General features: G+C 44.3%; 1 protein-coding gene across 2 annotated transcripts in view; it reads right to left on the bottom strand.

Moving 5' to 3' along the window:
* The window catches only part of TRPM7 (transient receptor potential cation channel subfamily M member 7), a 2,096,104-nt gene that overhangs the window by 1,437,926 nt on the left and 644,962 nt on the right, over positions 1–13,216 (bottom strand). The gene's annotated exons all lie outside the window — the stretch shown is intronic.

The following is a 13,216-nucleotide window of genomic DNA, read 5'->3' as shown; positions in this document are numbered from 1 at the left end:
ACCCCTCATCAGCCAGGCTAGCTTGAATCCAGTGGCACAGTGAGCCCGGGACCCACGTCTGGGCATACCCGGGGCACTTAGAGCGAGTAAGCAAAAGAGACACAGATGATGGACGGAATGCAGAGCAAATCAAACATTCACCCCCAGTCAAGAGATCTTGTGTTTGGCAGTGAAAAGCTTCGCAGTCACAGATTACCTAAGGTTACATGAAGGCATACTCAACCAGGTTAATGGACTTGCGGCTGGTGCTGGGACGCTGGGCCATAGTGATGCTTCTGCCACAGTCAATGGAAGGCTGAAGTTAGCAGGAGGACGAAAGCTGAAGGTAACGCCCTTCAAGCTGAAGAATCTAGGGGACTACACACACATCCCATAGCTGGCTTATATGATGGCCTCATTGGAACCCTCTATGGCCCGCAAGATGACACAGCACTTCTTATGGGTGTGCGGGATAGGAACACGGACGTCACCCCTCCTTCGGCTGTGTGTTCAGGACCACAGCCTGACCCGCATGTAGGAGGAGCTGACTGGAGGAAGGGTGTTTGATGGGGACAGAGACACTCTCACTAACCTGCGACATCTGCAACACCACAGTAAGGCCTGACACTTTAAATTGGCAAGTTGTTTCTCTTTTCACTTCTCCAGTTTGCACTTAACTATGTATTGCCATTACCACAGCTAACTCCTGATGGAATTGAATCCTACAGTGATTTGAGCTGCAAAGTATGTGTACTTGTTAAAGTACATTATCCTTGTATGTAATTATGTTATTCAAGTTAAAAAAATATTAAAAAGTGAGGGCGTACTCATCGCACTACTTTAAATTGTGCACTTAACCCACACACCAACGACACACCTCTTGCTGGTCCGTGATCAACATGTTTTCTGCAGTAACAGCATGGTTTGAAACCTGTAGCTTTAGAAGAGGGCATCATTCTGTAGCACATGGGATTTAATTTTAGAAGTAATCAGAAGGACGAAAGAAGGAGCACAATTCTGGATCCGCATTCAAAATGGTGCAGACAGAAAGGAACTGACGTCGGCAAACAAAGATATTGTTTAAATGTGGCTCTGCTTCGTCCCTTTCAGGGTGAAACGAAGCTAAGGCGGAATGGCATTCAGACACCTAGCAGTACGAGCAAGCACTGCTTTGAAAAGTTTCAAGGTCGGGTTGGCACCTTGAGAAAAATTTGAAAGGTGAGGAATCTGCAGTTAAGAAGTTTCAATCAGAATTATTTTTACCAGGAGACATGAGGGAACAGAAAATTGTAGAACATATTATTAATGTAATTGCTCTTCATTGTTGGTTTTCAAATGTAAGCCAGTTTGCAAGAAAAATTTTGCAAAATGCCCTCTGAAATACAAGATAGCATGGCTCGTCCCAAATACAGTGTTTTGCTAATAACCACTTTTCATAAACTGAGAATCTGAAAAACATTAAAAAAATGCATATGCTCCCTTCATACATCTTATTTTCATTCATTAGATTTTACCATATGAATTGATGCGTGTTGGTACACAATGACAAATTAAGCTGCAGCTCAGTTGCTGGCACTGAAAAAAAAAAAAACTTACTTTTGTTTCCCCTCCACGCATCCACAGAAAGACGAGAAAATGAAAGTAGGACTTCACTAGCAAACTCTGTAAAGTGGCTCTAATGTGTTTGGGTATGAATAAAACAAACCTAGCCACTTTGCAACGACTCTGTCTTGCTTTATTTCGTTATTTTCCTATTTTGAAACTTTTTTTCTCTCCACCCGAGGCTGCACTTTGGAATATGAAAACGTGAGAAAAGGACGACATTTCCAGCAAAAGCGTTTCTTTCTCTTTTGGATCTATTTCACAGGGGATCGAATGAAGGAAATGAGAGGAAAGAGAGGGTTAGAGCCATTTCTTGAAGTCACGCTTTCATTCAGCAAGTGAGGAGCGAGACTGAGAAAGAGAGGGAAGAAGAGGAAGAAAGGGGGTGGGGGGCAGCTGACAGCGGCAGAGCAGGATAAGTGGGCACTGTCCTTGTCAGAGCAGAAGGTAGAAGTGCCTCTTCCTGGCCATACTTCCCAGGCACGGCCTGCGTGCCGACCGGTGCGCAAGTAATGAGAAATGTTTTCAGCACATGACCAGTATTGCATAGCATTACGAAACCCACTCTGACTTTTTAGAGTATAGGAAATGCTATCAATAAAAATATTTAGTTATTTTTAGGAAAATAGCTGATAAGGCTCACATTCAACGTTTTCCACTCCAAGCATCAACAGAAAGACGAGAAAACGAAAGTAGCACTTCAGTGGCAACGGCTGGTGACTAGGACTTGAGTGACTGCTTTCGTGGTGTTGACAGGGAGCCATCTAAAGATCCTTCGGAGACGGCGGAGGGTGTGTAAGCAGGCGGAGGAGACTGCATTGATTTGGCATTTCATGGTGAATTTGCTGTCCAGGGCGATGCCAAGGTTGCGGGTCTGGTCTGTCGGTGTGGGTCTGAGTTCAGGGGGTGGGAGGAGGAGGGTGCCCAGTGGAAGGGCACCAAGTGTCCTTCCACAGGGAGGTTTTCCCTAAAATCAGCACATTCTGTCTTGTCTGTGTTGAGCCTCAGGCAGTTGGTCTTTATCCATCTGAACACGCTAGAACTACGCTTTCACAGACTATCCTTGGAAAACCCGTAAAACCCTTACACAATCATGTAGATCGGATGTGTCTTCATGAGGCTGGTGAATGTGTTTTAAACTCAATTCCTCCAAAAATGGGATAATGACCTCTGGACAATGGAGAAACAGATCTACAAGCATTTGGCCTAAGGAACTAGGGATTAATATCAAAGGAAGCAAGAAATCTCAGTGAACACTGGCTTCGACATTTCTCTGATTCCCATAGTGAATCAAGTCATCAGAAGTATTGTCTATACAATGGGAACTCAGCAAGGCATATTCCCACCATGTAGGATATCCACAGAAACTAAAGGCCATTCTTGTTTTTTTTTAATGTCAAGAGTAGATAATGAAAACAACTTGTAGCTAGGGCCATCCCTCTTCCCAAATTGCATGAGATTCAAAACCACGTAGCAAAACAGCTCCTGATTTTTTTGTCCTTGAAACACCTCATCAGCTCTCCATACATTTTAGTTACTACCAAATAGCCAGGCAATATACCTTAACAGCACTCTTCATCGCCTATAGGGCCGGCCAAGTAAAAGGCATTTTAGTCTTCCAGGCTAATTTCCTACAATACTCCTAGAACAGAAGAAAATGTTCAAGACCTACCCTGAAAGGTGTTACTCATCAGGGATCACACTAATGCCAGGTTGGCTTTTTTCACACACCCCAGCCCTTACTAAAACTGACATGCAAAGTGCTCATTGTGAGTCCTGGCTGATTATTCAAGATACTTTAAGTGTTGCATGGGTTAAATTTATCAGGTGCTGACTCTCGGCTAGTGTTGGGACAGAAAAGTCATCTGCATAGTTGAGGACTTGCACTGCTGCTGAGTGCCCCATTCTAATGGATATCTGGATCCCTGGTACTGATTTTTGGTCTTGAGTAAACAAGGATACTGCCTGTCCATCATGAATAGGCTCCCAATGATAATGCTTTCTTGTTGGACCAAAAGGGGCTGCCCAAGAGCTGCACAAGAGCTGCCCGCATAGTGGTAGAGGGCTACTGCACTTACCTGGAGTTAAGTAACACAAGCGCGGTGGTGACAGCATTCCTAGTTTGTGTTTAGTAGGGATCAATAGTGTGAACAGGCCTTTTTACCTGTGTCATGGGGTTGTGCCAATCGCCCCACTCGTGTAAAGCTCTGCTGCAGTGTACTTAAATCACCCTTGGCCTACATGGTGATTAGGTGTAGTGCTGCCCTGCGTGTGATACTTGTGTGTGCATGCTGAAATGTATGTGTGCCTGTGTGTGGTAAATACCATGGAGGCCTGGGGTTTCCATTACGGAGGCTCAGGGCCTGAAAAGGCTAGTGAATGTGAGGACTGCAATGCCTGGACAGGTGATGAGGATTGCGGATAGTCCTTAGGGTTGGGTGGAAACAAACACACACAAGAGGATCCTGCATACAAACCAAACGTCTCTTTGATTCCAGGAAGAGTTACTGGTCAGTGTGGCCTGAGCTCATTAGAAGATATGGTGAGTCGGATTATGTTGGCACATAGGACCAGGGATTTTTGACAGAGATGGTTTAGACCTTTGAACCTTTGTGTGGCATATTTCCGTAGAAGAGGACAGTCAGGTGTGAACCCAGTTACTCTCTTGGCCTGTGTTGTGGGTCAATCAGAATTGCAGCCACTTCTGCTGTGGCAGGCTGTTCATTTGACAAAGGACAGGCCAGAGGAGAGAACTCTTTGAAGGAGTCCACACCCACAACTTGAATTTCAAAGGACCAAACACTAAATCATATCTGTATCTAAATTTGGACTACAAAGGTGGGAGCATGAGTTCCACACGTTTCCAAGAACATAAACGGAGGCTATGCCACAGTAATTGCACAATCAATATAATGTAACAGAGGTGCTGTTGTGGCACTATACACTCAGCCACCTGGGGTGTCTAAACCTGTCTAGGACCACTTCCTTGGCAGAAACTTGCCAAAAATAAGTAGAGAAGCACACACAAGAAGTCCATTTAGTTGCAGTCTTTAAAAGACTCAATCAATACTTCAAAGTCCAAAGGATTGTTTTTTGCTGTTTATTCTCAAGGTATTCGGTGTTTTCAGACGTGACAAAAAAACAGATGCAGCCGACCCCCTTTGTCCGATGGACTTTTTCTAGACTGAGTGCACAAAATAGTCTCCCTGTACTTGTAGGACAATGGCCAGAGAATAAGAAAGTCTCAAATGAAGTCTCCTCACGATCTGGGGAACAGAAGGGGCTGTCCCAGCAAAATGAGTCCACGGCCTCAGAACCGCAGGCTCCAGAGGCAGTTAAAGCTTCAAAATGTGTTTATCACAATGTAGAAAGAACTCTTGATGGGCGCATAACTACAGGAACTCAGTCTTATCATTCTGTGCACTCAGCCTTGAAAAAGTTTATAGGACGAAACATGTGAGACAAGTGTGAGATGTGTGGTATGGTCGGGATCACTGCACAGACAAAGTTGGCAAGCCCAGTGTGCCAGGAGAGGACCACCAAGGAGGTAGGGTTGTTGCCCTGAATCGTCGTGACCAGGCTGCTGTAAAGAACAGGAACACATTGCGAAAAGAATGATGTCTGAGACTGAAGCAGGCCATCTGTGGGCTGAGAAGGCCCGACCAGTTATCAGGAAATTACAGCGAAAGGTCAAAGACCCTCAGCAACACGCGATAGGTGCTCGCAGAGACATGCACCCTAGTCCTTCCACACCTGAATATTTGCAAGTATTTAGTGAGTAGGACTGCTAAAGCAGACTCTTAAGGCCAAACTTATACTCTGTTGCGTGGGGACTACCATTGTCGGCTGCATCTGAAAGTCACCTCCAGCATCCAGTATCGAATTGGGAATAACCAGCCTCACTAGACGGGACAGAGAGACTCTGGAATACCGCACATGAAGACACTAGCATGCAGACCGTAAAAAACTATGGATATTATTTAGTGTGCTGCCTCTATGCTTTGTGTGCTTATATTAAAATATTATTTTCTCATAAAAGCAAATATTTGACTAGATAATTAACTTAATGTGGTTATTGCTTGCACTTTAAGTCTTGCACCTATGCAAGTCTCACACCTACCTCCTCCTAAAAGAGCCTTGGAATGCTTGATGCGCTACAACTGAGAGTCAAGTGCTGAAAAGGGTAGCACTTGACCCAAATACTCATGATCCACAGTAGGTCTGGCCCTAGAACAGCAGGAGTAAAGGCCACAACCCCTCACAGTTGGGCCAGTAACCTCTGCTTTCCTTGTGGCCCTCCCAAAGAGGTTCTGAGAGCTAGCAATAGGCTGCTGCCTGGGGTATCGAGTAAAGGCAGATGCCATGGTTACAGCCAGGGGCTCTACTCGGCATAAAGAAAAAGAGAACAAGCATTGGCATAGCCAATAGGTCTTGCCTTTGGGACCTTATAAGTGTTTAGCCATGCAACAGTTGATGTTGTTGCACCAAGGATATTGTGCTGCATAACTAAATACTTATAAGGTCCCAAAGGCGAGACCTATTGGCTATGCCAATGCTTGTTGAGGTCTAGCATTACAACTTACAAGCAGTCCCCAACACCATCAGTGCTTTCCGTGCTCGGCGTCGGGGGGAATATTAACACAAGTCAGATAAGAAAGCAGTACTGCCCGCAATGTACCTTGACATTTAAGCTGCTTAAACCACTTTCGGCCTCCCCGTTTCTGCTGGTGTTGATTTCTTGCTTTAAGAGCAGGCTTATAACGGTCCTGCGAGACAAACATATTGGGAATTTATATGGTCTGGCTTGTATTTTGATGCAGGGAGGGACGGCTGCCCCCTAGGACAATATACGCCCGTTTCACTAAAGACCGGGGCGAAGTTCACCGTTATACTGATCCTTTATTTAATAATTTTGTGTCTTCTATGATATAAATAACCGTTCTGATTTATTAAATTGTAAACCGGACCTTAGATTTATTCATACGCATTTCCTGTCAGCAGGCTTTGTCTGGATACTATCGGTTACCAATGCTTACACATTGGGTAATGAACTTTTGAGGTTGAGGATGGCGTTGGACTTTGTAGTGATTAAAGAAAAATCGAGGTATTTTTAGCTTCCTATGACACCACTGGATGCACGATGGGTTTTTTACAATGCGGGAAGCTTGGATCGGAATTCGGTCCTGTCCAATGGGCGGACACACATGGTATCATTCAGAGTATCACACAGCATGGAATCATAACTAATCTTAGCCTGCATTGGTGATGGCATATCTACGCTGCTCTCCCCTTTGTAGCCTTTCTTTGATGGGAGGCAGATGGACACGGTTGGGTAAACTAAATAGCTTTAAACAATCTAAAAAGTAATTGAGATATATGGTTTTGCAGCCTTGAAAAAGTCCTGGTGGACGAAACGCGTGTCGGCTGCTTCTTTGTTGGAAAATGATATGTACAGAATAATCTTATGAATTAAAAAGAAGAATCTAACATCATCTATGACTGAATGGGACTCCCTTATCAAGGATCGGAAAGATATTACAGTGTGTGTGCTTCAGTGCCTTTGTTTGTATAGTAACAGTCTGCACTGCGCATTGCACCCAAGGTGGTTACGTGCTGTCACCACGTGAGCACCACTGCAAAGACCTTTAGTTTGTTTTGCTTATGAGTATTGAGAATAGATCTTACTGCCAAATACAATCGGTGGATGTGCACATACCGGGCATAGCCACCTTTATTAGGTTTTATACTTGGAAATCTCTTCCCCCGAATACATCAAGTCTCTCACCATAACCCTACAAAAAAATGGTTGACCTGCAACCACCTCAAACTAAAAGCGCTGAAAACTGAATTCCTCTTAATCACCCGACCTTACAGTCACCTGATATCGAAGAATGGATGAAGCATCCAACAGCTCCTAATGGCTTACCACACATTACTGATACCAAGAGATCACTTGGAATAACCCTAGACAAGAACCTGAACATGCAAGAACACATCAGTTTATGACTAAAGGAGTGAACTTATAAATGAACGTCTTAAGAAAAATAAAACCCTTCCTCCCCCTCAATGACTTCAAGTCAGCTGTTCATGCCCTAATGATTGCCAGGTTGGACTATGGAAGTACAACTCTCTGCGTACTACCTAGATATAAGCTGGCTCCAATAAGGCCCTCTCCTAACTGTGCTGCAAGGCTTAATACAGTATCGAAAAGATACAACCACATCACTCCAGTTTTGAAATCCCTAAACTGGCTCCCTTACGAGGCAAAGATGCAGTTAAAAACTGCCTGCATGATCGATAAAGCCCTAAACTGCAACACCTTGAGGTACCTTGCACAAACACTGGAGCTCTCTGTTGGCTGCAGATCCTCCAGAAACAACACCACCTTAATGTTGAAATCAAAACAGGCCTTCTCTGGTATTGCCCAGAAAATGTGGAACTCTCTACACTCATTAAAAAAAAAAGTTAAAATGCTAGTGATGAACAAATGTCTGACCTAGAACCCACAAATTATATGCATGGGGCCACAATTTGGCGTACTGGTAAATACTCGCTTGTTATGTCCTTGTTCGTGGATTTATCGGCCTGGTCCTTGTGGAGGTTTCTACCCTCACTTTGGGAGTGACTACATCATGTACCGGTCTCAAATAAGATTATATTGTTTTTTTGCTCTACCTGTTTCTCCTTTCTTGACCACTTGCAAAGTGCTCGGACACCCTCAAGGGTCATGTTTGCACTACGTGAGTGGGTCTGTCTGCCAATGGTTCCTAAGTGGCAGGCAGCCCTGTTGGATGCTTTTTGCTTTCCCAGTGGGATTGTTATTAAATGTACAGCCCAACAAAACGCCCATGATGAAGTTATGTATGAAAATGCTCGGTTTGTGTTGTAACACAAATGCTCTCGCTCTCGTCCCAAAGCAAATCTCCAAAGGCCTCCTTATAGGACATTGCTGCATTGAAAGATTTGGCGTCAAATGCGGAGAAAACACAATGGAGAAAGATAGGATGTAAATTACACATGGGTCATCTAAGATATTTCTAGGATGGCAGTCTGGTAGAGTCTAGAGTCCCGCTCCATTAACTTGCTCATGTGCATCTGGAATGAAGTATGTGAGCAAAGGAGGGATGATCACTGCTGATCACATGAAATGGTTTGCTCCAAATGTTTCCTCAGCAGCACAACAACATTTATCACCTGTGCCATTCATAATGTGGGAAAGGAATAATCCACGCAAGCAGCCCATCCCTACCGTCTAGACCTTTGCTAATGCCTATATGCTGTAATTACAAATATGCACTTGTTTGTATGTTTTCTGGGAGAATACGGGCCTGTGCCTGTGCTATGACAGACACAACTGTCAAATATACTTTTGACAGACTTTATTCCACGGTTTGGTGTTGTCCTCTGTTTCAATAGTGATGGTGAAAGTCATTCTATACCATGAAATTGAGAGAAATTTGTAAAAGGCTTGGGATTCTTCACAATGCTCACTTTCCTTACGACCCACAATCAGCAGGGGTGGTGTAGAGACAGACAGGGGTGCTCAAAAACAAGATAGCTAAGATTTGCGAAGAGGCTAGTGGCCAGACGCCTTACTCCCATCGGTAATAATTATATGATTTATTAGGAACAAAAATACTGGCCAAAGCCCAGGTGAGATTTTCAAAGGGAGGCCTGTGAGAACCCCGTCCTCTCCACCAGTGCTCTACTCACTACTGAATATTCATTTGGTTGATGATGTTGAGTTGAATTAGTGTCAAGCTCCATTCACATGTGTTGGAAGTTTTCACTTGCAGATATTGCAGGCTCTGCCAGAGGAGTCCAGTGAACCCTGTCAGTAGGTAAGCCTGGAGACCGGATCTAAAACAAAGAGCACCAACGAAAGATGGCTATGCATCCCCAGTGGTAAGGACCGTGTGACACTGCGCACTAGAAACCCAGAAATGAAATGCGGATTAAAAAACAAAAAAACAACAAAGAACCAGGGTCCAAGTACTGGAGACATATACATTGAAAACGATACAATGAAGAGGATGTGCAACTACATAACTAAGAGGATTTGCAATTACATGGCTAAGATGATGTATTACTACAAAATGACGAAAATTTGCTCTTTCGTCCATATCACCTACATCTTTGCCCCACTGGGGGTGGGATGCAGGCCTGCTGTTCGAGATTATAGAACTGACCTTTCTGCTCCTGAGGGAGAGCTATGAATGATTTTTCTCTGATCAGTCCCGTAGTCTTACAGAATTACATTCAGAGATGCTATTATCTGCAGAAAACGATATTAAAGTTGTGATAAATTGTATATTTCACCCTCAGGATGTGAGCGATATCATACTTAACGTTTTTGAGCGAATGACCCTATCCGAAATCTTCTGTGTTTTGGCACAGACCGGAAGGTATAGACAAATGCTGTTATTTGGATGCCCATCAGGAAAAGAGTTGGGATCCATATGCATGTGTCGTTAATAGCACTGCATCTAACAAAACTGTTAGTTATATCAGGTATTACCTTCTCCACAGAAAGTGACTACTCAACTAAATGCAAGCCTCCGCGTTGACGAGAAGGAGATGTTTAACAGAACATTACTTATATCATGTATCAAAACAAGGGTTATCTGCGTGAGGACTGTGATGGTGGCCTACTTCAAATGCCCTAATAATGATTATACCACAATAAATGGCCCAACTTTGAAATAGAAAGTGAAATGGAGAGGGGGTGGCTCTTTTGCCCTTCAATTACTAGATCTTTTTGCTTTGGTATATGACCCATTTCTAGCCCCATAACCGTATTGATATAGCACCAAGGTAGCAGTAAAATTGAAAGCATATGTTGACATTTGAAAAATGAAGGGGCGTTGAGGACTAAGGATATACACCAGGTAAGAAGGTGCATGCTGAGAGATTTGGGGAGGCAGGTGGGGGGCCCGGGGGAGGGGGTTGGTAGTGCCAACTCTATTGTGAACATCACCACAGTAAATGTGAAGAAGCATATGTTCCAGAGCAATCAGGATCTGCCAGTTAGGGGAGTAATGCTAAGAGGAAAGGGTGAGGCAGTATACTGACTGATTATGTGAGCTTTCAGATGTTCCATTAAACTGAGCAACAGCAACTCAACTCAGTGGTAGCACAGATTATCTTTGGGAGTAGGGCGAGTAGAGAGGTCAAAAGGGCCACTAACCAGACTGCATGACTAGTGGGATGTACTATGAGCTTTAATGCATGCTTCACTGTCATGCATTGCACACTATCAGACTTTGCAACCCCCCCAAAAAAAAGACCTTGGACCAAATCACCTTGTTGAAAGCACGCATTTCACTATATTTAAAACAAGCGCTCGCCAGGCAGCCGCGGCACCCGCGCTTTACTTATAACATTAAAAGTAAAGCGCGGGTGCCGCGATTATATCAAAAGTAAAGAAATAGATGTTTTTTCAATTTCTTTACTTTTGCTATAATCGCGTCCCCCGCGCTTTACTTATAACGTTAAAAGCGTGGGTGCCCGGGGCATAGCTTGGACGCCGGCTGGGATGGCCGCTTGAATCCGGAGCTCCGTCGTACCGGGGCGAACCTACATGTTTTACGGAGGTTTTTTTCTACTCCTTTACCGACTTCCACGGCAGTATTCAAGGTCGGAATGTGAGGCGCATCTGGTGAGGTCTGGGAGCACGTTTATTTATTGAAGAGTGCTTCATTTTTGGCGTATTTTCTAAACGCCTCAGCGCGTCCGCCATTTTGTTTCTTTCGCGACGCTCTCACGATTCCAGCGCGCTTGAGTGGAACACTTCTGCTGCTGCTCCTTGATTTCTCCCCGAGTCCTCCCCGTCTGCTCTGATGTTCCTGAGAGGTGAACTAATCTGATTTTTGGACACTGTGGGCACATAGCGATAGATTTTATTGCGTAGACTCTTTTGCTGTGGCGTTTGTGTAAATCTCCTGAGGCACCACAGAGCTTACTTTACCTGTCAAACGAGCCTCAAACGGAGCTATACCTGCTATTGGGCAATGTTGTTTTGTCACCAACCTGGAATGAGTTACTACTGGTAGATATGATAGGGGAATATGTCATTAGACACCATACGATGCTTTTCCTGGTATCAGCTCCTCTGGAGCTTCTTGTTCTTTATTGAAGCACTGGGAGTCTTTATGGATTTGGTGGGAAACCAGTAAGAACCTCATAGTATTAACACTATTTTGTATTTCATCGAGGCGCAGTGCAGTTGAAACGGTGTGGAGGATATCAGCTAAATCACCTGTCGATTAAGAAGGCCACCTGGTCCCTGTGCTCCATTCTGCCTGGGTGCACCGGTGTTTTTGTCCTGTTTCACATTTTCTACACGCTCAGGTCTCTATGGGCAAGCTACGTAACCCAAAGTTCGTCTTTGTGCCATCGAAGACCTCTTCTACGCCCTCTTCCTCTTCTTCCTCAACAGCAGATCAATCTTCATCCACAGATCAAATGGCGGCAGCGGCTTCCAATCGCTCCTCTCCACCACAATCAGCCTTAAATAAGCAGTCTCCCTCTACTACATCGTCTAAGCGCTTGAAACAAGACTCTCCCCCTCCTGATGAGCCGCCGTCTCCTATCTCCATGGAGCTACTGCTGGAGGAAATTCGCGCTCTACGTCCATTTGTGGAGGAGACTAATACAAAGATGCATCTTTTTGAGACGAAATGGGCGACTATGGACAGCCGGGTATCTTCCATGGAACAGCAGGTTACGGATATTCACACTAACTCTCACCGTATTTCCTCGCTGGAAAAGTCTGTTTTCGCACTTCATCAACATACTGAAGACTTGGAAAATAGAAACAGGAGGAATAATCTACGTATTTAAGGTCTGCCGGAATCTTTGGAGGGAGATGACCCTGTTGCGTTTTTCTCTTCTTTTCTTCTGAAACTTTTAGACATCCCTACTACTACTTCTCTAAGCATCCAAAGAGCACATAGACTTGGTCCTCGCTCCTCAGCTTCAACTAAACCAAGAGGTGTCATCATTCTATTTCTGAAGTTCACTGACCTCCTTCTGGTCCTTTCTGCAGCTCGTTCCAAACGCCAAGTCTCCTGGATGGGCCAGAGGGTGTTCCTCTCTCAGGATGTCTCTAATGCCACTGCCGCGAGAAGGAAAGAATTTTTGAATCTTCGGCCTCCTCTTCGTTCTCTTGGTGCTAGGTATGATTTATTCCATCCCTGTCTCTTCAAGGTGACCCATCAAAATCAGACCTGGACTTTTCATGATCCTGCCGAACTCAAAAATTGTATTCATATCCCAACTAATGCTGGCATGGATACCTCCAATTCTGCTAATGGTTGATTACTTAATTTCCCTCTTTTCTTGCAGGTCTTCCGGTTAATGTTCTTGTATTGGCATCCGTTTGTCCCTTTTGTCGTTGTTCTTCATTAGCTGCTGAATTGTATTCTTTTTTACACGTATTTTCTGCTTTTATATTGATGCTTTTAGTATAATTGTTTGCATTATCTTCTTTCTTACTTAGATTGGCTGGTGTACTACCCTCCATCCCATGTGGTTCGTTTTGTTTGTTTCCCGTCCTGGTGCGGCTGGCTCTCCTGGCTTTGGGTGGTCATTCTTGTCGAATCCTTCCATAAACCCATCATCTCCCTTTTTTTCC

Source organism: Triturus cristatus, chromosome 3_1, assembly GCF_964204655.1.
Source record: "Triturus cristatus chromosome 3_1, aTriCri1.1, whole genome shotgun sequence".
Lineage (NCBI taxonomy): Eukaryota > Metazoa > Chordata > Amphibia > Caudata > Salamandridae > Triturus > Triturus cristatus.
This window is presented reverse-complemented; position numbering and strand designations above follow the sequence as displayed.